Source organism: Pituophis catenifer, unplaced genomic scaffold, assembly GCF_029215685.1.
Source record: "Pituophis catenifer annectens isolate HBS135680 unplaced genomic scaffold, rPitCat1.0.hap2 SCAF_2, whole genome shotgun sequence".
Classification (NCBI taxonomy): domain Eukaryota; kingdom Metazoa; phylum Chordata; class Lepidosauria; order Squamata; family Colubridae; genus Pituophis; species Pituophis catenifer.
Window position 1 is genome coordinate 31,169,650 of NW_027256882.1, and position 26,527 is coordinate 31,196,176.

The window sequence follows — 26,527 nt, forward strand, 5'->3', positions numbered from 1 at the left end:
ATACCATACAGCCTACCACATGGGTAAATATCTTTTGGCAGAAGGCAGTGGTGTTGGAGTTGGCTGTTTAGTAGAATGGTGGCACGGAGGAAGAAACTATATTTTTGTCTAGTTGTTTTGGCAACCTGAGGGGAAGATGTTGAAATGGAATAACCAGTTTATTGAAGTGCACAGTAGACCAGAACACCCAGTGACAGTTGATTGGTTGAAGAGTGTGGGCTCCCGCATGAGGCTGTCTACATTATGATTGGTTGCTGGGTGTAAAGGGGGGCTTTCCCTTTTTTCCCGCCTTTTTCTTCTGTGTGCTCTGTATGCTGTTCTGAGATTTACCTGACGATTTACCTCAGGCTGTAGTGATGTGCCTACCTTGTTTGCTCTAAATATAGATATTAAATAATTTATATAAAACTACCGTCAGTGTCTCTGTCTTAATTTCGATACCAGCTGCATAATTCCCTAATACCAACCAACCTGGCTATTGGGCAGAGTCCAGTCTGTTCCCCAAAATGCAGGGCTTGCAGTTATTAGAGATCTCAAATCTGTCAATTAACCCAGAATTCTTTTATCAACTTCTCTGTCATTTAATGACCCCGTAATGTATCCCTTGCGGGATGGAGTCTGGGCAACTGAATGGAGCTGAGTGTTTACTGGCCAGATGCCTTTCCTGTCACCAATGCAGAGTTTGCAGCAGATATAGTCCCATTGTGTACAGAGAGAAATATCTGCCTCTACCTAGGCTAGAACTCACAGCCTCCTGATTGTGAGGTGAGAGTTCTATCGCACCATTTGAAATATTTCCCTGCAGTGAGAAAACCCTGGAGAACAAGAATTATACTGTAGCGGAACAGACAACCAACAATATTTAGACTTTTCTTTGAGGAAGACATTTCTAGAAATATTTAAAACACGGTCATTAAAAAGTATCCACATCTGTATATTATTTATATTTTACATGAAATGAAGACATTTCAAAATTTAATGAATATTGTAAATAATATTTAATATGCATTTGTGCATAAGTATATTCACATTTATTTACTTATTAAATTTGTATGCCATCCATCTCACAGTCCGAAGTAACTAAGTTCATCAATTAACTACAGCAAATAGTCCTGGCTGAGAGGCAATTAGGGTCTATAATGACAAAATTAATGACTCTCATGAAATAAATATTAGTGCAGAATATTAGTATCCAGGCCGGGCAAGGCAAGTGTTCTTATTACAGGTAGTCTTCAACTTATAACCACAATTGAGCCCAAAATTTCTGTTGCTAAGCAAGACTGTTGTTAAGTGAGTTTTATCCCATTTTATGACCTTTCTTGCCACATTTGATAACTGAATCACTGCAGCTGTTAAATTAGTAACACAGTTGTTAAGTGAATCTGGCTTCCCCCTTGATTTGGCTTGTCAGAAGATCACAAAAGGGGATCCCATGACCCCAGGACATTGCAACCATCAGTTGCCAAGCATCTGAATGTTGATGCTGCAATGGTCCTAAGTACGAAAAAGGGTAATAACTCACTTTTTTCAGTGATGTTGTAACTTTGAATGGTCACTAAATGAATGGTTGTAACTATCTTGGAATGGTTACTGTCTCTGCAATAGTACATTCTAACCTCTACGCCTCCAGGACTCCTTTCTGTAATATATCAAATTGGATACAATAAGAATGGTTTGATGCCTTAGGAAAATTCTAATTATATATAGTTATATTCAGTTTCTTTCTTTGCTTTCAGAAAACTCTTGTTGAAATCCTAATTCTCATTTACTAATTCATTGAATTTTGCAAGCAAATCGTCTTGTGTCTGAGCATTTCTTCTGGTTGAGTCTCTCATGTCTAAATAAACTTGGATCTTTGGCTGAAAATAATCCAGCAATCTGAAAACAAGCAATGTATACCCTTGAATTCCGTTCTGTCCGCCCTTGCAGTTTACTTATGCCAGCCACATGATCTTGGAGACATCTTGAGGCAGCGCTGGCTCTTCGACTTAAAAACAGAGATGAGCACCACCCCCTAGAGCTGGGAATGACTAGCACATATGTGCAAGGGGAACCTTTATCTTTGTGAACTCTTAAAGGTTTTCTAAGATCCCATCAAGCTTTCCTTCCAATCAGAAAGCTGATGGTTTTTCTCCTTTATGAGTACTGGGCATCTGAATGGCTTTTGATCTGTGTATAAACTGACATGATTTATTAGATTAGACCTACTTGTGAAAGCTTTCCCACAATTGGGACATTCAAAGGGGTCCTCTTTTGTAGTACCCTATTATTCCACCAGGTGGAAGTTCCAACTGAAACTTTTCCCACAATCCAGTAACTCATCCTGTGTGAATCCTCTGGTATCTCACCAGGTCAGAAATGAATGCTTTCCCACAATTTGGACATTAATATGGTTTCTCTCCTGTGTGAATCCTCTGGTGTTTAAGAAGATTAGACTTATTACTGAAACTTTTCCCATAATCTGTACACTCATACAGGTTTCTCCCCAGTGTGAGTTCTCTGGTGTATAACCAAGTAGGAATTACGACTAAAGGTTTTCCCACAATCTGGACACTCATACGGTTTCTCTCCTGTGTGGGTCCTCTGGTGTCTCGCCAGGTCAGAATTCGAACTGAACGCTTTCCCACAATCTGGACACTCATATGGCTTCTCTCCTGTGTGAGTACTTTGGTGTTGCACAAGGTTACAATGTTGATTGAAACTTTTCCCACAAACTGGACACTCATATAGTTTCTCTCCGGTGTGTGTCCTCTTGTGTATCACCAAGTAAGAGTTGAGACTGAAACTTTTCCCACAGTATAGACACACATATGGTTTCTCTCCTGTGTGAGTGCTTTGGTGTATCACAAAGTTGGAATTCTTACTGAAACATTTCCCACAACCTGAACATTCATATGGTTTCTCTCCTGTGTGAGTCCTCTGGTGTACGACCAGATTGGAATTCTGCTGGAAACGTTTCCCACAATCTGGACATTAATATGGTTTCTCACCTGTGTGAATCCTCTGGTGTCTCACAAGGTTAGAATTATTATTGAAACTTTTCCCACAATCTGGACACTCATATGGTTTCTCCCCAGTGTGAGTTCTCTCGTGTTTAACCAAGTAGGAATTACGACTAAAGGTTTTCCCACAATCAGGACACTCATATGGTTTCTCCCCAGTGTGAGTTCTCTGGTGTAGAACCAAGTAGGAATTACGACTAAAGGTTTTCCCACAATCTGAACACTCATATGGCTTCTCTCCTGTGTGAGTCCTCTGGTGTCTCGCCAAGTCAGAATTCGAACTGAACGCTTTCCCACAATCTGGACACTCATATGGTTTCTCTCCTGTGTGAGTCCTTTGGTGTATCACCAGGTAGGAATTCATACTGAAACTTTTCCCACAATCCGGACACTCATATGGTTTCTCTCCGGTGTGTGTCCTCTTGTGTATCACCAAGTAAGAGTTTAGACTGAAACTTTTCCCACAATATAGACACACATATGGTTTCGCTCCTGTGTGAGTCTTCTGGTGTATAACCAGTTTGGAATTAATTTTGAAACTTTTCCCACAATCCGGACACTCATACGGTTTCTCCCCTGTGTGAGTCCTCTGGTGTATCACCAGGCTACAGGTCTGACTGAAACTTTTCCCACAGTATAGACACTCATATGGTTTCTCTCCTGTGTGAGTTCTCTGGTGTTTCAGAAGGTTAGAATTATTAATGAAACTTTTTCCACAATCTGGACACTCATACGGTTTCTCCCCTGTGTGAGTTCTCTGGTGTACGACCAGATTGGAATTCTGCTGGAAACTTTTCCCACAAACTGGACATTCATATGGTTTCTCTCCTGTGTGGATCCTCTGGTGACTCACTAGGTCAGAATTCCAACTGAAACATTTCCCACAATCTGAACATTCATATGGTTTCTCTCCTGTGTGAGTCCTCTGGTGTTTCACAAGGTTAGAATTCTGACTGAAACTTTTCCCACAATCTGGACACTCATATGGTTTCTCCCCAGTGTGACTTCTCTGGTGTATAACCAAGTAGGAATTATGACTAAAGCTTTTCCCACAATCTGGACACTCATATGGTTTCTCTCCTGTGTGAGTCCTTTGGTGTATCACCAGGTTGGAATTCTGCTGGAAAGTTTTCCCACAATCCGAACACTCATATGGTTTCTCTCCGGTGTGTGTCCTCTTGTGTATCAACAGGTTAGAATGCTTACTAAACTTTTTGCTACACTGTGGGCACTGGTAGGGCTTTTCTCCAGTATGGGTTATTTTATGCTCAATAAGTTGGGAAGTGTAGCGAAAGACTTTGCCACATTCAGAGCATTTGTATGGTTTTTCACCAGTGTGATGCATAATCAGCTCTGATTTTCAATCTGTGCTTTTCCCGCCATATGCATATCTGTGGAGCTTTTCCGCCACTAATAGTCTTAGTTTCTTGAGGAGGTCAAAAATATTTGTGAACTCTTCACAAATATCTTGTCTTCAAGCTGTTTGTTTCCTCACAGGGTGAGGCCTGCATTATTGTCTGGAATGAGTGCTTCCTCCCCACAGACTTCTAGATATTTCCTCTTTTTCTGAATCTGGAAATGTTCCACCTTTATTTTTCATTTAATCTTTCCTTGAGTTCCACATACAATAATTGTTTATCAGCGCAAAACTCTTTTCCTATTTTTTTCTCTCTTGTCTCTTACTGGCTGGGGAAAGAGAAGAGTTTTCTTGTATTCTGGAGGAAAGGGAAAAGAGGTTGTTTACCAGATGTTCCAGATTCGCTTTAATTCTTAAAGCTGCTTCTTATTCTCTATCGTCCAAAAGCCTCTTTTTGGCATTCCCTTTGCCTATAAGATTCACATAAAAGAGATACTTTAATTATTCTTTATATTATGGTTGCAAGAAAACAAGAAAAATAAGCATACGTAACAATGAAAAAGGAAACAAGCCAAAATACTAGATTAACCACTGCCATTCATTATGGCACATAAAAGACTAACTTTAAACATACACACAATCATGAAATTCTATTGCTGACTAGTGTAAATCACAGATTTTTTAGCATTGCAAATATTTATGATCATATAAGATACCTGGAAATACTGAGAATAGGAACAGAGATACACATGTATTCACCAAAATACAGAAACACAACCGTCTATCTGTGTGTACCATATGTATGTATGTAGAAAATACATGTATATTTTCTGTCTACAAAATGAAATAGGTACAGTATGTGGGCATTAACAGAAGGAACGCCCATACACTGATGCTGAAAGTTTAGGGAACAAACAGGGGGAACTTGAAGTATTAGTACATGAAGGCAGATATGATATAGTTGCCATTATTGAAACTTGGTAGGATGAAACTCATGTCTGCAATGTCCTGATAGAGGGATACAAACTATTCAAGAGAAACAAACCTATCAAAGGGGGGGTGGAGTTGCATTATATATGAAAGTTCACTACATCTCTACAGAAATACGCAAAACCAAGGATGAAAACCTCCTAGAATCCATATGGGTCAATATAAAAGGAAAGAAAAATGACATTGTTGTAGAAATATACTACAGGGCAAGCAACCAAGCGGAAGAAATAGACGGACTCTTTGCTAGTCAATTAACAATTGTATGTAGGAAACATACCACAATAGTAACAGGAGACTTTAACTACCCTGATACCAACTGGGAGACAAACTCAGCAGCAAGTGAGAGATCGAGCAGATTCCTAACCAACTTAGCTGACAAGTTTGTCATCCAAAGGGTAGAGGAGGGAACTAGAGGGAAAACTATACTGGACCTAATTCTTATTAATAGAGAAGAAGTAAAGGCCACCAAACCAAGCAGAAGAAATAGTTGAACTCTTTGCTAATCAATTAACAAATGTATATAGAAAACATACCACAATAGTCAGTGGTGGGATTTAAATTTTTTTACTACCGGTTCTTTGGGAGTGGCTTGGTGGGGGTAATGTGACTGAGTGGGCGTAGCCAAATCAATGTCACTCATGGCAAGGTGGGGCAGCACCCTGGTGTGACCTTGAGTGGGCTTCACCCAATCACATGACCGATGCTGCAGAGACAGGGTTACTTCCTACGTACCGCCCCCCCCACCTCCCGGCCGCCATTGGGCTGATAAAATAAAAGCTCATCTAAAGATCACAACTGCCTCCCGAGCCTGTCTGCCAAATGCTAGCAAAAGGAGGCTAGGCGGGAAAAAGGAGAAGGGCCAATGGAAACCTCCTGTTTTCCGCCTCCATTAGGCTGTCTGCGCCGCACTGGATCGGGATGGGGGGGCGAGGGGAAGCAAAAAGCCTATTTGGTTACTTACTAGCACTACGGCAGATCTCTCTTCCAACTCGCCAGTTCAGGCATTGGGAGCTTGAGGAGTAGATTGTTTGCCCTGAAGTCCGTCTGCTGCTCTGGTGCCATGAGATGTGTGTCTGTTTGCTCTGTGTGTACATTTAAGGCCAAGAAGGAGACAACTCGCCCAAACTTTTCTGCCTCCCTTCGCAGCAGAGCTGCTCGGAAAGCAGCCGCTGCAGCCTGTCCCTTTATGATGCCCCCCCTCCTGCCACCTCCTTACAGAAGGTCCCGGTGCTGTGAGAGGTGTGTGTGTGTGCTGTGTAGGAGCGATCCTTCTTAACAAGTTCCAAACTGTTGCTGCAAACCTGGGTTCCTTGCACAAGTGGTGGAAGTCCAGTACTCCGGCGAACTCATCTCTGTTTCCTCTATGACCCACCTTAGAAAAGCTTGCCCTCACAATCGCATGCCAGCAGCCAGAGCTGGGCATGCAGCAGCAGCAACAGTTAGGAGCTTGTTATGAAGGACCGCTGTTCCACCCCAGCCATGCGTTTTCCAGCCTGGGCTGCTTGGAATGAAAAGCATGCAATATGCTGCCACTCCCGGGATTCCCTGAACGAGCGCTGGAAGAAAATTGGCCAATGTTCGGCTGCAGACAGAGTCAGGTTTGGAAGAGCAGCAGACGGACCCAGGAAAAAGTACAACAGCCATCGCTATAATCCATTAGGAAGCTGGAAGACAAGGTTTCTCAGTGCTTTGCCTTTCCATGGTCTCTCTAGCAATCCGCGACTCTATGGTCTCAATTCCTTTCAGTTCAGCTACAGGCGCTTGCTACTGTATTTGCAACTATCCAGGCGCATTTATGGCCTAACCATAGAGCGCCATCTAGCCAGCAATAGCTAGCTCGTCCCAGCTCCAGCTTCATCAGATTAGCTGGGTGCTTCCTGGCTCCTAAAAGTTCATGAAGTTCTTGTTTTGGGGCACAGCCCTAAATGATTAACAGCCTGTCATCTTTATCTTATTAATAGGATAATACGGGACAAAACTTGAAAGTGTCTCCCTCATTGTTTCCAATGACATTTAGATAGGAGATACTCTCTTGTCTATTATGCTCTCTGCTCACTAGAGCAGCCTTCCCAATTTCTAAAATACTAAGATTTCAGCCTTGAGAATTCCCAGGCTGCTTGGGCAAAATACTTGAAGGTCACTAGTTTGCAGGCTGGAAACTGATCTAAAGATTCCTGCATTTTAGCAAGGTTTGGCTGTCATTGGAAATCAAAAATTGTCTACATCCTAACATTTTTATTACTGATTCACTTGAGAGCCAGTTGTGGCTATTCCTGGAACTTGCAGACCCTGGCTATGAACAATCATGCCCTAGTTACCTGCATATTGGATGACTTCAATAAACTCTGCATGAGCTGCCCTTGAGTTTTAGGTGGTAGAGCATGCAGTGCCTGGATAAGCTATGTGTGTTTCTGAAGCAGCACATGTCATAGTCTTACCTCTGCTCCGAAAACTGCCTTGGTTGCCAGTTTGCTTGCGGATCCAGTTCAAGGTGCTGATTTTGCCTTTGAAAGCCTTTATTGGCATGAAATTAGGATGAAGTACTGCCTTTCCCTGCTTATTTCAGCCTGTCCAATGATACCTGGCAAAGAAGTAATTATAATTAGAAATACAAACTTACTTCTTACTCTATTACCTGGATTTTTTTTATAATCACAACTGTAAATGATAACTTCAATTTTTTTTCTGTTTCATGCAAATCTCTAACAAACTTTCAATCAGTAATGAATGTAGAGAATGTCTTTTCTCCAATTGAGGAAATCAATATAGTTGTCTCAGAAAATTCCATCATCTTCACCAACCATTCTTCTATTGTTGTTAAAGTTGAATCCTTGGTGTACATAATACAGTTAATCTTAGACAATAGGGGTCAAAATTTTTAACCTAGGACAGGGGTCCCCAAACACCGGGCTGCACAAGTGGCAGGCAAGAGTGCATATATGCATGCACTTCCACTTGCACGAGAGTCCTGTGTGACATCACAGGAAAATCACCAGGAAAACAACATGTCCATAAAAAGAATCAACATGCCATAAAAGGAATCAAGTGTTACGTGAAGGTGAGAGAGATGCGTGGTTAAAAAATATGAAATATATATAAAGATTTCTCCAAGCAGCACAAGAGGCTCCGCCGACTCCATCAACCTCCCGTGGGTCAGCTGGAAGAGGAAGCCCCTCTGCCCTTCGCCTCCTCTCCTCCACATCCGCTCTAGCAATCCACTGTTCTATCGTTTCAACGCCTTCCAGCTCAAGCCTCTTCCCCCCCCCCCCCCAGTAGACTAGCAATGGCACTACTGTAATGTATTCACTGCTTTCTAGGCACGAGTATTGCTTCTCTGTAGAGTGCCATCTAGTGACATAAGGCTGAAAAACACGCTCGTTCCATTTCCACTCTAAAGCGTTTGCAAGATGTTTTCATGGGTTCCGCGCTTCCTTCTCTGCCATCAAGTCGTACCCGACTCCCCCCGAGCACGTCGATAGCTTTTCTCTATGGCCATCTATCCCACGCCTTTTCTTTCAGGTGCCCCAGGAGTGCACTCCTCCCCCCTGGAGCAACTAAACCAAAGGAAAGTGCCCTTGTGGGGAAGGACCTGCAAACAGGGACCGAGAAAGTGCACCTCCTTTGGGGCCGGGTGAAGATTCTTCCAGCCAGTTTTTCGATTGGCAAATCTGCAGCCCTAAATCATTTCCAGCTTCATCCTATTAATAGAATAATGAAATATGAGACAAAAACCTTGAAGTGCCCACCCACACTGCTTCTAAACCAGATCTAGGTAGAAGATACTATCTTCCTATCTAGAGCAAAGCAGAGCAGAACAGAACAGAACAGAACAGAATTCTTTATTGGCCAAGTGTGATAGGACTCACAAGGAATTTGTCTTTGATCCATATCCTCTCAGTGTACATAAAACATCTTGCTGTGTCTGTATGCGGTGGCCTTTCTGGTGAGCTGGCGAGGCTGTGTAGTTACCACAGCAGGTTGTAAAGCTTGGGATGATCCTGTGGGAGCTGGCAGCAGCTTCTTCCTGTCACTCAGCCCTTGTCTTGGGGTGACTTTTTCTGCATTCAGCCTTTAAGTGTAGCAGAGTCTTCTACTCTACATGTGCTCAGAATCAGTCTGCAGTCCTCTGGATCCAAGTCTTGGCGTTGGAAGAAAAGGAAATTTCTGAAAGGAGCAGATTGGGGGCAAGGTGGCAGCTGCGGTAAGGATGGGTGGGCCGAGCTTCCCTGCCTCCCCACCCGAGCGGGCTTCTAGCATAGCCCCAGATCTCTGGGGGGAGGGAGGTAGGGAAGCCCCGGCCTGCTGCTCCTGGCACCCGCCACCCCCTCACCCCCGGCAACAGCGATTCTTGTGCTGCCGCTTCCTTGGCAGCACCAAGGGCAGTGGGCGGGGCAGAGAGGGCGGTGGCAGGTTGTGGCAGTAGGCTGTTTGCACTGGCTAAGAGACAGAGGCTGCTCTTGGACCAGCCAGGAAAAGAAGCCGCTGGCAGGTAGGCGAGCTGCCTCAGGAGGACCAGAGAAGAGCACAACTCCTCATTCATGGAGACCCACTGGCAGAGAAGCGGTCACAGAAAGTGGTAAGAGCCGTGCTGGCTAGGAAGCGGTCATGCTCCCTGGCGGGAGAGAGTTGCACCAACCTTTACTGGTGTGAATGGCCTGCCTGCCTCACGCTCCAGACAGCATCCAGCCATGCCAGATCCTGCCTGGAGTGCGAGGCGGGCAGGCTGTTCACGCCAGCAAAGTTTGGCGCAACCTTCTCCCACCAGAGAACATGACTGCTTCCTGGCCTGCACGCCTCTTACTGCTTACTTAAATGACCACTTCCCCGCCAGTGGGTCTCCATGTGTGAGGAGCCTCCAGTCCTCCTGGGCCAGCTCGCCTCCCTGCCGGCAGCTTCTCCTTCTCCTGGCTGCTGCAGGAGCAGCCTCTGTCTCTTAGCCAGTGTGAACGGCCTGCCGCTACAGCCTATCACCGCCCTCTCTGCCCTGCCAGCTGCTCCTGGTGCTGCCGGGGAAGCGGCAGCATGAGAACCACTGTTGCCGGGGGTGTGGGGGTGGCAGCGCCAGGAGCAGCGGGCCGGGGCTTCAAAGCCTCCCCCGGGAGTCCTGAGGCTGCATCAGAAGCCTGCTTGAGTGGGGAGACAGGGAAGCCCAGGACTGCCCATCCTTGCCGCCACCCCCTTGCCCCGGCGGTGGTTCTCGTGCTGCCACTTCCCTGGCAATGGCGGAAGCAGCTGCCGGGGGAGAGAGGGTGGTGGCAGGCTGTGCCAGCAGGCCGTTTGCGCTGGCTAAGAGGCAGCGGTGGCTCCTCCTGCCAGCCTCGCGCTCCAGAGGTGTCCAGCCAGCCATACCCAGCCTTCCCTGCAGCAGCAAACGTGGATCCCAGGCAGCGCAGCTTTGGGGTCTTTCCTCGCAGTGGCAGGGACGAGGCAGGCAGGCAGACAGCCGGGCGCAGGGGTGCGACTGGCCACAGAGCTCCTAGCTGGCCAATGATGGATGTGCTTGGGCTGCATGCAGGTGACGACAGCATGGCCGGTGCACCCGCACACTAAGACGTTAAGGCCAGCTGATCATCGCACACGCATGTGCACCAATAACCAGCAGATTAGCTGGCTGGTGCAGATGTGTGCTCTGGAAACCCGGAAGAGGAATGGGCAACGCCATGCGTGCCGGGTGACATGGCTCTGTGTGCCACTGCTGCCACGCGTACCATAGGTTCACCATCATGGGTATAGGGTATAACACAATGATAGTCATAGTATATTATTAGTTTTAGTATTAGTAATAGTATTAGTATTAGTATAGTATATAGTATAGTATTGTTTTGTAACATTGCCTAGAATTCTAGACAATATAATTTTGGAACCACGGAATGTAATCTTTGAAAGTTTATGTAAAACAGGAGAAATACCAGAGTATTGGAAAAGAACTGATGCACAAAGGCACAGATGAGAAAATAATATCTAAAATTTATGGATATTTAATAAGGTATAAATTAGAGGAGGAAACAGTGAAAGAAAACATGGTAAGCTGGGCAAGTAATATAGGTCACAATATAGAGTTGGACAGATGGAACAAGCTATGGGCAGAAAATTATAAGATGACACTGTTGATTCCATACAAAGAAAATTTATACAAGATATTTTATAGATGGCACCTTCCTCCGGCACGTTTGGCTAAAATGTTTCCAAACACATCACCAATGTGTTGGAAGTGCAAGACACAAATGGGGACATATTACCATCTCTGGTGGTCTTGCAAGAAGGCACAACACTACTGGCAAGAGATTAAGAGAATAATTGAAGAAACGACGAGGCAAAGTGTAGAAATGAAACCAGAATTCTTTCTATTTGGAATGACTACACCACAGTGTACCAAGGAGATAAAATATCTTACCATCCACATATTGACAGCGGCACATATAGTGTACGCTCAGAATTGGAAATCCGAGATAATACCAACAGAAGAAAAAATAATAACAAAAATAAATGAATGCGCAGAGATGGATAGGCTCACAAAAGAGCTCCAAGATAAAGAGAACACTGACTTTTATTTAGTTTGGCAAAAATGGTACACATGATTAGAAGGAAGGATAGGGCCAACAACATAGGACACTAGGAGAACATAACTCAAGAATTGCAGAAATGGATACATGAGATGAGCCGTAGGATTGTATAAATAAATGGTTAATATGATTGTAGAAAGATACTGCTGAACTTCTATGAATGTATTAAGGTATAAGCAAGAAAATTTGTAAATAGTATGATTAAGGAGAATTGGTTAAATGGACATTAATCACCGATGCGAAGGTTTTCTAGAAGTTAGTCAATTGACTTTTTGTTAATGTATAAGTGTTTACATGTATTTGTGTTTTACGTTTGTTTATGTTAATAAAATTTAATTAAAAAAAAAAGAAAAGAACTGATGCGATTCCAAACTACAAAAAGGGGGGAAAAGATGGAGGAAATCATATGCCAATCAATTTGACATCAATATCTGGAAAAATCCTGGAAAAAATATAATCAAGCAGAGAATGTTTGAGCACCTATAAACAAGCAAGGCGATTACTAGAAGCCAGCATGGGTTTGTTAGAAACAGGTTTTGCCAAACAAACCTCATTGCCTTTTTTTGATTTAAGCAATTAAATTACCATATCAGCAAGTGCTGTGCAGATGGTATACTTGGATTTCAGCAAGCCATCGGACAAATCTTTATGGAAAATGAAAGCTGAAAATGAAGGTGGAGAGATTCAGAGCAATTCAGTAATCAAAAATTGGAAAGAATAAAATACAATTCTTTATTGGCCAAGTGTGCTTTGGACACACAAGGAAATGGTCTCTGCTGCATATGCTTCAGTGTACATACAAAGTGATAATCATACATCGTAAGGCAATCATAAATCATAAGATACAATAATTGATCACATAATATACTGGTAGGAGAAGTAGTAGGAAACTTGAGGATAAGAAGAGGAGGAGAATAATACCATACAGCCTACCACATGGGTAAATATCTTTTGACAGAAGGCAGTGCTGCTGGAGTTGGCTGTTTAGTAGAATGGTGGCACAGGGGAAGAAACTATATTTTTGTCTAGTTGTTTTGGCAACCTGAGGGGAAGATGTTGAAATGGAATAACCAGTTTATTGAAGTGCACAGTAGACCAGAACACCCAGTGACAGTTGATTGGTTGAAGAGTGTGGGCTCCTGCATGAGGCAGTCTACATTATGATTGATTGCTGGGTGTAAAGGGGGCCTTTCCCTTTTTTCCCGCCTTTTTCTTCTGTGTGCTCTGTATGCTGTTCTGAGATTTACTGTTCTGGCCGGATGCCCTTCCTGTCACCAATGCAGAGTTTGCACCAGATATAGTCTCATTTGGACACAAGAAAGAAATATCTACCTAGGATCGAAGTCACAGCCTCCTGATGGTGAGGTGAGAGCTCCACCGCACCACTCACCTGGAATTCTTTCATCTTTTTTCATATTTCACAGGAAAACCCATTCTCACTTTGGAAAGCCAGATAGAGATCTTTTATTTCTATGACTTGAAGGAGGTGCATTATACAGAACCGAGAACCAGGATGGTGTGATTTGACTTACATGAAGGAGATTCAATTCTGAACTGTGGGTCCATATTTTAGCAAGTAGGACTTACCTTTCTCTCTCTTTTGACAAAAGTGTTAGCGGGAAATGAAAAAAAGAAGTACGATATATGACTCAAATTGTTTCAGAAAATAAACTATATAAAGTTCAAGGAATCTGGAAGATGAGCAAATGCAAAACAAACCAATTGAAATATTTCACGTGTAGGTGAGAAAACCCTGCAGAACACTTAAAAATTATACTGTAGTGGAACAGACAACATTATTTAGACCTTTCATTGTGGAAATTTCTAGAAATATTTAAAACATGCTCATTAAAAAGCACCCATTTCTATATATTATTATTTATTTATATTTTACATGAAATGAAGATATTAAAGCCTACTGTATTATATATTGTCGAACAACCAAAGAACCACAAAATAATATTTAATGTGCATCTGTCTGTCTGCATCCTAAGTATATTCACATTTATTTACTTATTAAATTAGTATGTCATCCATCTCACTAACTCACATGCCAAGTCGCTAAATTCATGAATTAACTATAGCAAACAGTTCAATCTGAGGGGCAACTGAAACCTATCATGACGAAATGAATGGCTCTCATGAAATAATGTAGCTTTAGAAACATTACTGCAGAATACTGCAGAAACTTACAACCACAATTAAGCCCAACATTTATGTTACTAAGCGAGACAGGTGTTAAGTGAGTTTTGCCCCATTTTACCACCTTTCTTGCCACAGTTGTTAAGAGAATCACTGCAATTAAATTAGTAACACACTTATTAAATGAATCTGGCTTCCCCATTGATTTGGCTTGTCAGAAGGTCACAAAAGGGGATCCCATGACCCCAGGACATTGCAATCATTGCAGCCAAGGATCTGAATGTTGACACTGCAATGGTCCTAAGTACGAAAAAGAGTCATAAGTCACTTTTTTCAGTAATGTTGTAACTTTGAATGGTCACTAATTGAATGATTGTAAGTCAAGAATTACCAATATCTTGAAATGGTTATTGCCTTTGCAATACTACATTCTAACCACTACACCTCCAGGACTCCTATAAAAATGGATACAATCCCCTTCCCATCGGCAGGATCCAACGAGGGGATGGGAGCAGATCTTGGAGGTAACAGCTGGGTTGACTTTGATCCTATTTCTATGGAGGAAGCAGACAGGATTGTGGGTAGACTGGGGGCCTCCACATGTTTACTGGACCCTTGTCCCTCCTGGCTTGTTGCGGCAACCAGGGAGGTGACTGGAGACTGGATCCGGGCGATTATCAATGCTTCATTCAGAGATGGGGTCTTCCCTGCCTTACTCAAGGAGGCGGTGGTTCGTCCCCTCCTCAAGAAGCCTGCCCTGGTTCCAGCCTCCCTGAACAACTTTCATCCTGTCTCCAACCTTCGCTTTATAGTGAAGGTTGTTCTGTCTGTGGTGGCGTACTAGCTTCTGCAATTCCTGGAGGAGACTGATTATCTAGACCCATACCAATCAGGCTTCAGGCGTGGACACAGCATGGAAACGGCATTGGTCGCCTTGGTGAATGATCTCTGGCGGGCCCGGGATGAGTTATTCCTCCATCCTGGTGCTACTTGACCTCTCAGCGGCTTTTGATACCATCGACCATGGTATCTTACTGCAACGTCTCGGGGGGTTGGGGGTGGGGGCACTGTTTTATAGTGGTTCTCCTCCTACCTCTCGGGCCGTATGCAGTTTGTTTGGGCAGGGGGTCAGAGATCCTCTCCGAGGCCCCGCACTTGTGGGATACTGCAGGGGTCGGTTCTCTCCCCCCTGCTCTTTAACATCTATATGAAGCTGCTGGGTGAGATCATTCGTGGTTTCGGGGTGCGGTATCATCAGTACGCTGATGATACCCAACTTTACATCTCCACCCCAGACCAACCCAGTGATGCCCTTTCCGTGATGTCTAAGTGCCTGGAGGCGGTATGGGTCTGGATGGGTAGGAACAGGCTCAAGCTCAATCCCTTCAAGACAGAGTGGCTGTGGATACCGGCGTCCCATGTTCTAGCTCCCCCATCACTGTTGATGGGAGGGGAGTGTCTTGCTCCCTCGGAAAGGGTTCGTAATCTTGCGTCCTCCTTGATTCACGGCTGTCTTTAGTGGACCATCTAACGGCTGTGACAAGGGGGTCATTTGCACAGGTTCGCCTGGTGCACCAGTTACGCCCTTTTCTAGACAGGGACACCCTCCGTACGGTCACTCATGCTCTCATTATCTCTCGGTTGGATTACTGCAATGCCCTCTACATGGGGCTGCCCTTGGGGTGCACCCGGAGGCTCCATCTGGTCCAGAATGCGGCCGCGCGAGTAGTTACTGGTGCGTCCTGCTACTCCCATATAACATCACTATTGCGCAAGCTGCACTGGTTGCCGGTGGTCCTACGGATCTGCTTCAAGGTGCTGGTACTCACCTATAAAGCCCTTCATGGCATGGGCCCGGGGTATTTGCAGGATCACCTGCTACCGGCCTCCCACCGCCCAGTGCGCTCACATAGGGCTGCCCTCCTCAGGGTCCCCTTGGTCAGACAGTGTCGGCTGGAGGTCCCCAGGATGAGGGCGTTCTCTGTGGTTGCACCGACCTTCTGGAATGGGTTGCCCACCAGGCCCCGGCAGCCCCCGACCTCCGCACCTTCTGCGCCAACCTAAAGACATGACTCTTTCAGCAACTTCCCTGATCTGCCGTGGATTTTAACTTGGGGATTTGGGGATTTTAATTGGTTTTTAATATTATTTAATTTTTATCTATTGTCGGGTTGTTTTATTGTTGTGAGCCGCCCCGAGTCCTACGGGAGAAGGGCAGCATATACCGTATTTTTCGGTGTATAAAACGCAGCGGAGTATAAGACGCACCTTAATTTTGGGGGAGGAAAACAAGGAAAAAAGTATTTTACTTCTGCCTACCAGCATTTAAGGTGGCGCCGCCCTCCTCTTCCTCCTGCAAGCGAGAGGTGCAGGGACTACTCGCTTTCCCCCAGAGACCCCTAGCATGCTCTGGGGGGAGGGACAGAGCACAGCCTGAGGAACAACCCTCCCTCTTCGGGACAGTGGGGGGGGATCTGCCCAGCAGCTTTGGGAAACAAGGCGGGTGCCACGATTTGCGGCTGGTCACCTCTCTGGCCGTGCTGACTTCACAATGTGAGGAGCCGCCGCCGCCGCTGCCTAACCCTCTCCGCGCCCAGGAGCCAAGCCAAACTGAATGGGACCCCCTAAAGGGAAACATTCCTCCTTTCCAGCCATCGCTCCCCGGATTCCAAAATGCAAACCTCAAGAGTCGCGCTTCAGGTGGCGACTGGTTCCCCTGCAATGTGCAGCGGGGAACTGGGAAGTGCTTTGGATTCGGGGAGGAGATTGTAGCGCTGACGCCTAAAAGTGTTTTTCTGCACATTGCAGAGCCACGCGCTCCCGTCCTCCTTCTCAGCAGACTCTTCTCTTTCCTCCTGGCCAGATCCGCCACCTGAAACACGGTACACTTTTTTTTGTCTCTGCACACACACCATGTTTGGAATCGGGAAAGGGATCGCGGGTTCGGGCGGCAGACTGGAATTCTGCTGGAAACTTTTCCCACAATCCAGACACTCATGCGGTTTCTCGTCTGTGTGAGTCCTCTGATGTTTCAGAAGGTTAGAATTACTACTGAAACTTTTCTCACAAACTGGACACTCATATGGTTTCTCCCCAGTGTGAGTTCTCTGGTGTTGCAAAAGGTTACAATTATGGTTGAAACTTTTCCCACAAACTGGACATTCATATGGTTTCTCTCCTGTGTGAGTTCTCTGGTGTCTCACTAGGTCAGAATTCCAACTGAAACTTTTCCCACAAACTGGACACTCATATGGTTTCTCTCCTGTGTGGATCCTCTGGTGTCTCACTAGGTCAGAATTCCAACTGAAAGCTTTCCAACACTCTGGACACTCATATGGTTTCTCTCCTGTGTGAGTCCTCTGGTGTATCACCAGATTGGAATTTTGCTGGAAGCTTTTCCCACAATCCGGACACTCATATGGTTTCTCGCACATGTGAGTCCTCTGGTGTATCACCAGGCTGGAATTTCGACTAAAACATTTCCCACAGTCTGGACACTCATATGGTTTCTCTCCCGTGTGAGTCCTCTGGTGTATGACCAGATTGGAATTATGCTGGAAACTTTTCCCACAATCCGGACACTCGTATGGTTTCTCGCCTGTGTGAGTCCTCTGGTGTATCACCAGGCTACAGTTCTGACTGAAACTTTTCCCACAGTATTGACACTCATATGGTTTCTCTCCTGTGTGAGTCCTCTGGTGTTTCAGAAGATTAGAATTATTACTGAAATTTTTCCCACAATCTGGACACTCATACGGTTTCTCTCCTGTGTGAGTACTTTGGTGTTGCAAAAGGTTACAATTACGATTGAAACTTTTCCCACAAACTGGACATTCATATGGTTTCTCTTCTGTGTGGATCCTCTGGTGTCTCACTAGGTCAGAATTCCAACTGAAACTTTTCCCACAAACTGGACACTCATATGGTTTCTCTCCTGTGTGGATCCTCTGGTGTCTCACTAGGTCAGAATTCCAACTGAAAGCTTTCCCACACTCTGCACACTCATATGGTTCCTCTCCTGTGTGAGTCCTCTGGTGTATCACCAGGTTGGAATTCTTACTGAAATATTTCCCACAATCCGAACACTCATATGGCTTCTCTCCTGTATGAGTCTTGTGCTGTTTCACAGGGTTAGAATTATTATTAAAACTTTTCCAACAATCCGAACACTCATATGGTTTCTCTCCGCTGTGTGTCCTCTGGTGTATCAACAGGTTGGCATGCTTACTAAACTTTTTGGGACATTGTGAACACTGATAGGGCTTTTCTCCAGTATGGATTCTTTTATGCTGAATAAATTGGGAAGTGTAGCAAAAGACTTTGCCACATTCGGGGCATTTGTATGGTTTTTCACCAGTGTGGATCCTCTGATGCATAATCAGCTCTGATTTGCAATCTGTGCTTTTCTCACAATATACATGTGTGTGGAGCTTTTCTGCCACTGATTTGTGATCTCTTCTTGGATGGTTCAAGCTGGTTGTTTCCTCACAGGATGAGGCCTGCATTATTGTCTGGGATGAGCGCTTCCTCCCCACAGACTTCTAGATATTTCATTTTTTTCTGAATCAGGAAATGTTCCACCTTTATTTTTCATTTAATCTTTCCTTGAGTTCCATATACAATAATTGTTTATTGGCACAAAACTCTTTTCCTATTTTTCTCTCTTTTGTCTTTTAATGGCTGGGGAAGGAGAAGAGTTTTCTGGTATTCTGGAGGAAAGGGAAAAGACTTGTACCAGATGTTCCAGATTTGCTTTCCTTTTTAAAGCTGCTTCTGATTCTCTGTCGTCCAGAAGGCTCTTCTTGGCATTCCCTTTGCCTATAAGATTCACATAAAAGAGATACTTTAATTACTCTTTATAATACGGTTGCAAGATGTGAAAACAAGAAAAAAGCATACATAACAATGAAAAAGCAAACATGGCCAAACTGCCAGATTAACCACTGCCATTCACTATAACACATAAAAGACTAAGTTCAAATATTCACAACAATTCTATTGTTAACTCATGCAAATCACAGATTGTCAGGACTGCAAAGTACCTGGAAATACTGAGGATAGGAACACGGATACACATATGTTTAAAAAAAATAGAGAAACACACCCCTCTATCTATGTGTACCATATGTATGTATGTAGACAATCCATGTGTATTTTCTGTCTACAAAATGAAATAGGTACAGTATGTGAGCATTAATAGAAGGAATACCCATACACTAATGCTGAAAGTTTAGGGAACAAACAGGGGGAACTTGAAGTATTAGTACATGAAGGCAGATATGATATAGTTGCCATTATTGAAACTTGGTGGGATGAAACTCATGTCTGGAATGTCCTGATAGAGGGATACAAACTATTCAAGAGAAACAAACCTAACAAAAGAGGAGGTGGAGTTGCATTATATATAAAAGTTCACTACATCTCTACAAAAATACACAATACCAAGGATGAAAACCTCCTGGAATCCATATGGGTCAATATAAAAGGAAAGAAAAATGACATTGTTATAGAAATATACTACAGGCCAAGCAACCAAGCGGAAGAAATAGACGGACTCTTTGCTAGTCAATTAACAATTGTATGTAGGAAACATACCACAGTAGTAACAGGAGACTTTAACTGCCCTGATACCAACTGGGAGACAAACTCAGCAGCAAGTGGGAGATCGAGCAGATTCCTAACCAACTTAGCTGACAACTTTGTCATCCAAAGAGTAGAGGAGGGAACTAGAGGAAAAACTATACTGGACCTAATTCTTATTAATAGAGAAGAAGTGATAGGAGGGGTTGAAGGTGCTGGAACCTTGGGTGAAAGTGACCACGTCATACTGGAATTCAATACAATGCAAACACAAGCAATAGAATATAATCCAATCAATGTCTTAAACTTTAGAAGAGCTGATTTTAACAAACTCAGAGAGATAAAATTTCATGGATAAAAATCCTGAAGGGGAAAACAACTCAAGAAAAAAGGGATACACTGAAAAATATGATCAGCCCAGTCCAACACAATACCACTATTGCTCATTCCAATTGACTAAGATAGCTGGCAGGAGCAACAACACATCTAATGGCATCTGGAGCCAGAAACAGCGGAGCTTTCCCCAAATCCACCTGCCTCTCAATGTCCTCTTTGTCGCAAGGTTTGTCTTGTTAGATAATAGTCCATCTTGAGTATTAAAGCTGGGGAGAAGCCTAATTTGGCAAGGTTGGACTCGACAGCCTTGATCCATGATGAAGAGAATTTGTCTTGGAGGATTAACGGAGCAAGACGTTGTGGAAAGAAGTTAAGCTTTAGCCAGAGATTTAAGGATGCTATACAGATTCTTGCTTCAACTTTTATCAATCCTGTCTCCAGGAGCAAAAGTGCATTTGAGACACAAGGTGTCATCTGGGGAATTGATCTAATGAATTTGGACTGAACTATTTCTAATGATGTAAAACATAAAGCTAGTGACCTGGCCACAAAAGGCTTAATAGCAGCAGGGACATAGTATCCTCCCTTTGTGTGGAAAAAATTAAGAATGGCGCTCGCTGATCTTTGGCCCAAGGCAGCTGCATATTCTTCATGTGCTTTTCTTGAACCTTTGGCCCGAATGACCATCCACAGGTATTTGAAGGTGGTTACCTGCTCTATTTTGTGGCCATTTAGATACCATGAATACAGTTTGGCCTTTTTTATGTCCAGTTTATTGTAATTACAGTACTGGAGAAGGCCTCGCAAGGCTCTTTTAAGGCCTACTGGTGTCCAGGAGAGGATCACAGCGTCATCTGCAAAGAGCAGGAAGGCGATGCTTTGGTCGCCTATTTTTTGGGGGGGGATACCAGAGGATTGGAAAAGAGCTAATGTTGTTCCCATTTGCAAAAAAGGGAAAAAACAGACCCAGGAAACTACAGACCAATCAGTCTAACATTAGTACCTGGAAAGATACTGGAAAAAAATAATCAAAAAACAGGTCTGTGAACATCTAGAAATAAATAAAGTTATAACTAGTAGCCAGCATGGGTTTTTTAAAACATATCATGCCAAACCAATCTAATTTCATTTTTTTTTTAAATTTGATTTATATGCCACCCTTCTCCGGAGACTCAGGGCAGCTTACAATGCGTTAAGCAATAGCCTTCATACTTTTGTATATTTATACAAAGTCAGCTTATTGCCCCCACAAACTGGGTCCTCATTTCACCTACCTTAGAAAGGATGGAGGGCTGAGTCAACCTTGAGCCTTGGAGAGATTCGAACCAGCAGTAAATTGCAGGCAGCTGTGTTAATAACAGGGTGCTTAGACCACTGTACTATCAAGGCTCTTTTTGATAAAGTGACTAAATTAGGAGACCAGCGACAAAATAGACTACAACCTATTTCTTGCTCAGCTAGAAAAATGTGGGGGACACAGCATCACCACCAGATGAATTTGTAACTGGCTGACAAACTACTCAACCAGTAGTCCTTAATGGTACTACATCTACATGGAGGGAAGTAAGCAGAGGGGTACGACAAGGTTCTGTCTTAGGCCCAGTACTTTTCAATATCTTCCCAAATAACTTAGATGAGGGAATAGAAGGAAAATTCATCAAATTTGCAGGTGACACTGAACTGGCAGGAACAGCCAACACCCCAGAAGACAAGCTCAGGATCCAAAAAGATCTTGAGAGACTTGAACAATGGGCCCGATCCAGAGGTAGGCTGCACATACGTTAACAACCAGAACGCTGGAAATGTGAACACACTTGCCTCCTGGAGGTTTTTTAAGGAGAGGCTGGACAGTCACTTGCCTGAAATCGTATTATAGGCTCTCCTGCTTGAGAGTCCGGGGCTGGACTAGAAGACCTCCAGGGTCCCTTCCAGCTCTATTCTGATCCTGAGACGGCGAAGCCTCTGCAAGATTTGAAGCGCCGGTGTTGCCCGTGAACTTCCTCCCTTGCAAGCAGAACAAGAGGATCATAAAAAACACCCGGAATCGGCCCTAAAGCGACGGTGTAGTTGAAATCTCCCCAGCAACAGAAACTTGCAGGCAACTTAGAAGGTGAAGCTCTGGGCGGGGGAATAAAATTGGGCGGGTGGGGGGGGGGATATGCAGGAGGAGACGTATTTCCGCGTAGTTGTTGATCTGCTGCTACAACGTGGAGCGAACCGAAGAGCCCGACTTGCTCCCGGCCTCTCCGCCCACCTGCCCTCCACTCACCTTCCAGCCGCCGCTTCGACCCAGGAGAAAGTCCAGCCGCCGCCGCTCCCCTCCGTTAGGAGGCCGGAAGACGAGGTTCCTCGGCGCTTTCCAGTCTCACTAGCCATCCGCGACTCTATGATCTCAATTCCTTTCTGTTCAGCTACAGGCGCTTTCTACTCTTATTTGCCACTATCCAGGCGCGCTTATGGCCTAACCATAGAGTGTCAGCAATAGCTAGATCGTCCGAGCTCTAGCTTCATCAGATTAGCTGGGTGCTTCCTGGCTCCTAAAAGTTCATGAAGTTCTTGTTTTGGGGCGCAGCCCTAAATGATTAACAGCCTGTCATCTTCATATTATTAATAGAATAATATGGGACAAAACTTGGAAGCGTCTCCCACGTTGTTTCCAATGACGTTTAGATAGCAGACACTATCATCCCCTCTGTCTATTATGCTCCCTGCTCACTAGAGCCGCCTTCCCAATTTCCAGATTTACTAAGATTTCAGCCTTGAGAATTCCTAGGCTGCTTGGGCAAAACACCTGGAGGTCACTAGTTTGCAGGCTGGAAGCTGATCTAAAGATTCCTTCATTTTAGCAGGGTTTGTCTGTCACTGGAGATAAAAAACTCTACATCCTAACATTTTTATTAATGATTCACTTGAGATCCAGTTGTGGCTGTTCCTGCATCTGCAGACCCTGGTTACAGTCAATCATGCCCTAGTTACCTGCATACAGGTAGTCCTTGACTTAGGACCATGACTGAGCCCAACATTTATGTTGCTACGTGAGAAATTAGTTTAAGTGGGTATTCCACAATTTTAAGACTTCCCGTATTTCTTAAACAAATGACTGCAGTTGATAAGTCAGTAACTCTAATAAAGCTAAGTGAATCTGTTGTCCCCATTGACTTTGCTTGTCAGAAGATCACAAAAGATGAGCACATGACCCTGGGACAGTGCAACCATCATAAATAGATACATTGCATTACATTGCATTGCAGCATTGCCTAGAATTCTAGATGATATAATTTTGGAACCACGGAATGTAATCTTTGAAAGTTGATGTAAGAAAAATATGTAGGAGAAATACCAGAGTATTGGAAAAGAACTGATGTGATTCCAAACTACAAAAATGGAGGAAATGATGTAGGAAATTATAGGCCAATCAGTTTGACATCAATATCTGGAAAAATCCTGGATAAAATATAATCAAGCAGAGAATGTGTGAGCACCTATAAACAAACAAGGTGATTACTAGAAGCCAGCATGGGTTTGTTATGTAAGGTCCCAAAATATACTTGAGTCACCAGAATGCCAAAGAGAGACTCAAGACGAGGCTTGCAAAAAGCAGATTTTATTTATGGCCAAAAACAAAATACTGGGTGGAACTATATCCAGAACATACAGATACAATGCATGTGAGGAGATAGCCACACCTTGGGGAAGGTATGGTGTCCTTTTATATCCTCAGAGACGTCACCTTAGTACCCAATTCTGGCCTCCTAATTTAGGTTTGTGAATTCCTTGTTGCCCTGCAAGGGGGAATAGAAACTTCCCAATTAGTTTTATCTTAAGCATTTCTTTGTTTACTCAATTGGCCACTTAGCTCCCTGGCTCTGGAAGACAGGAGTTTATCCAGATCAAACATAAATTAGGGCTGAGGTGTAAATTATCCCTTTCTTGATGGCTGTAGTTTCAACTGAGATAGGTACCATGCTTTTAGATAGCACAGAAAGAAGATTAATATGAGTTCAGGTCAAATGGCAGGGACATACATTTGACAAATACCAGATACATTACAGAGGTCTAATAACAGAATATGTTTGTTACAGGAGATACAAATATAAAGGCATAATATATGTGATACAAATACAAAGGAATATATGTATTACAGGAACCTAATTGTTACAGAATCTAGTATACCAGTATATCATATTCTAGTATTATTTATTATATCCTTATTATTGTTTCCCTTCAGTTAGAAACAGGTTTTGCCAAAGAAACCTCATTGCCTTTTTTTGATTTAAGCAATTAAATTACCAGAGCAACAAAATGCTCTGCAGATGGTATACTTGGATTTCAGCAAGCCATTGGACAAATCTTTATGGAAAATGAAAAGTGAAAATGAAGACAGAGGGACTCTGAGCAATTCAGTGCTTTTAGTCAGACATGGAATTTGAAAAAAAAATAATCAAAAATTGGAAAGAATAGAATACAATTCTTTATTGGCCAAGTGTGCTTTGCACACAAGGAAATGGTCTCCGGTGCATACGCTTTCAGTGTATTGATAATTGATAATAAAATTGATAGTCATACATCATAAGGCAATCATAAGTCATAAGATACAATAATTGATCACATAATATACTGATAGGAAAAGGTAGTAGGAAACATGAGAAGGATAAGAAAACAAGGATAATAGACATAAAACCTTTGGGCAGAGGACAGACAGAGGTGGGTTTCAGCAGATTCTGATCAGTTCTAGAGAACCGGTAGCGGAAAGTTTGAGTAGTTCGGAGAACCGGTACTAAAAATTCTGACTGGCCCCACCCCCATCTATTCTCTGCCTCCTGAGTCCCAGCTGATCGGGAGGAAATGGGGATTTTTCAGTAATCTTCCCCTGGAGTGGGGTGGGAATGGAGATTTTAGTTCCCATGCCGGGTTCACCAAGCCATGCCCACTAAGCCACACTCACAGCACCGGTAGTAAAAAAATATATATAACCTTTCTTGCCACATTTGTTAACTGAATCACTGCAGCTGTTAAATAGTAACACAGTTGTTAAGTAAATCTGGCTTCCCCATTGATTTGGCTTGTCAGAAGATCACAAAAGGGGATCCCATGACCCCAGGACATTGCAACCATCAGTTGCCAAGCATCTGAATGTTGATGCTGCAATGGTCCTAAGTACGAAAAAGGGTAATAACTCACTTTTTTCAGTGATGTAACTTTGAATGCTCACTAAATGAATGGTTGTAACTATCTTGGAATGGTTACTGTGTCTGCAATAGTACATTCTAACCACTATGCCTCAAGGACTCCTATCTTTCTGTAATATATCAAATTGGATATAATAAGAATAGTTTGATGCCTTAGGGAAATTCTAATTATATATAGTTATATTTAGTTTCTTTCTTTGCTTTCAGAAAACTCTTGTTGAAATTCTAATTCTCATTTACTAATTCATTGATTTTTGCAAGCAAATCGTCTTGTGTCTGAGCATTTCTTCTGGTTGAGTCTCTCATGTCTAAATAAACTTGGCTGATGGTTTTTCTCCTTTATGAGTACTGGGCATCTGAATGGCTTTTGATCTGTGTGTAAACTGACATAATTTATTAGATTAATAAATCTAATAAACGTGTGAGCTTTCCCACAATTGGGACATTCAAAGGGCTCCTCTTTTGTAGTTCCCTATTATTCCACCAGGTGGAAGTTCCAACTGAAACTTTTCCCACAATCCAGTAACTCATCCTGTGTGAATCCTCTGGTGCCTCACCAGGTCAGAAATGAACGCTTTTACACAATTTGGACATTAATATGGTTTCTCTCCTGTGTGAATCATCTGGTGTTTAAGAAGATTAGACTTATTATTGAAACTTTTCCCACAATCTGTACACTCATACTGAGGTAAATAAAAGGTGAATAAAAGAAATAATCATTCCAAGTCAGGTATATAAAGTCAGATCAAATCCTATGAACTCTGAATAAACTTTGAGTGAACTTATCTATTCACATAAGTATACGTGCTGGCTAAAGGCAGCTAGACTCCATTATTGGTAAATATATCTTCAGCTGCCATTCATCAGGAAAGCTAAAAGTAGGGTTCTAGTGAATGACTGACTTGGATAAAGAGAAGAAACTAAGCAATTAGTTCCTGGATGTCCCCATAATTACTTGACCTATGGTCCTGTGTCAAACCCACTGATTCTATACATCTTCTTAATAGAATCAAATGTGAACATCTGGACGGATATACATGGGAGACAGGTTACTTATTGTTTAAAGTATAGCCATAATTTCTGCATTTAAACATTACAGCACTTAAAGGACAGTTGTAAAACATAAAGTGATGGGTTAGTAAGTCGTAATAGTTTTATTATGAGTAAATGATGGAGTAGTAAAAATGTGTAGCGAAAATAATTTTATTAAATAGTAGGTAATGGTTTGATAATTAGTAAAGTGTAACGTAAGTGTAATGTGTTTTTAATGTAACCATATATGGAAGCCGGAAAGGCTCATAGAACTCTTTGTCTTGAAAACATATTTAAATAGTGAAATCATAATCATTCTTTGTTCAGTTTGCAAGA

The 26,527-nt window shown here is 43.2% G+C and overlaps 1 long non-coding RNA gene and 1 pseudogene across 1 annotated transcript; both read right to left on the bottom strand.

The window, feature by feature from the left end:
- Window positions 1-2,138: 2,138 nt before the first annotated feature.
- LOC139312046 (zinc finger protein 850-like) lies at window positions 2,139-18,607 on the bottom strand (annotated as a pseudogene).
- Window positions 4,415-8,487, bottom strand: LOC139312051 (uncharacterized). Its single transcript, XR_011599962.1, has 3 exons — window positions 8,380-8,487; window positions 7,788-7,930; window positions 4,415-4,829 (listed from the first exon to the last, which is right to left on the bottom strand). It is a non-coding gene; the product is annotated as an uncharacterized lncRNA (long non-coding RNA).
- Window positions 18,608-26,527: the final 7,920 nt, after the last annotated feature.